Genomic DNA, 1214 nt, shown 5'->3' with positions numbered 1-1214 from the left:
TGGTCCAAACCAGAGTTTCCTAATCTTATGGGGATTGTGAGCTCCGTTGATTCTGAAGAAAGCTAGACTAACTCTCCAAAAATATGCACATACCTCAAAAATTTTGCATAGATATTGCAGAGTTTCATAGGCCCCTTCAAAGTTCTGAGATTTGCATCTGAGACAAAAATGCTAGGGTTTAGAACTGCAAAGAAAGTGACAGTGAAATCTGAGACAGAGGGTGAGCACAAAGCCTAGAAACCTGACTCTGAAAGAAATTTGATGAGTCCTTTTCAAGTGCAGGGTTTCCTATGGTTGTCTTATCTTCCATTTTAAGGCATATTCCTATGAAATATTTGATGCAAGAAACTTAAACTTAAATTCCTACCTAGATTCCTACCTGATTTGCACTAAGAAAGATAAGTTCTATCGTAGAATTAAATTTTTGTACACTCTAGTGTCCACTGGTGGTCAAGGGAAAATCTTTTGTCTTGAGTATTTGAATGTTGGAGATAGCTATTACTTCCTGGGGGAGGATAGCTCACTCTGAGTTTCAGAATAATAGTTCCTTCTCTCTAGATATTGCTTACTTTTAATTTTGATTTTTGAAAAGTCATGTATTCTACTAAAATTTTGATGAGATCTTTTTGAGGTTCATGGTAAAAAAGTGGCCTGCAGGAAAGAATACTAGACAAAGAGTCATGACCTGCCACTGACTTGCTGTTATTTCTACTGATGGTAAAGGACATTCCCCTTGTGTTCTCAGTATTTTCATCTGTAACATTAAGAGATTGTACTGTTATCAGAGCTTTTCAAACTTCTTAATTTTTTTTTTTGTTAGTGAGCTTTTTTGTATTGAAATCTTGTATGGAATGTGGATATATAAACAAAAGAGCTGCTGTGATAAGAAAAAAAAGTGAGGATTGTGATGATGAGGGGTCAAACCCCCACCTTCTCACTCTCCCTCTACATCACCAACATATCTATTAAACACTTCCACAGAGTATAGTTTGAAAACATTTCATCTAGAGAGCAACAGCATGTGATGGTCAAGAGTGTGTGCTTTGGAGTCAAGCATATGTAGGTTCCAATATGGGGTTCACCACTTAAATAGCTCTGTGCTCTTCGGAAAACCACTTAAGCTCTGTATGCCACAGTTTCCTTGTCTGACAAGTGAGGATGATAAGTAGTTCTCATCCCATAGGGCGACTGTGAAGATTTAATGAGTTAATACA

This window comes from Bos grunniens, chromosome X (assembly GCF_055505025.1).
Source record: "Bos grunniens cultivar Pamir isolate PY7600 chromosome X, Bosgru_T2T1.0, whole genome shotgun sequence".
Taxonomy (NCBI): domain Eukaryota; kingdom Metazoa; phylum Chordata; class Mammalia; order Artiodactyla; family Bovidae; genus Bos; species Bos grunniens.
Note: the sequence above shows the minus strand (reverse complement) of the source record.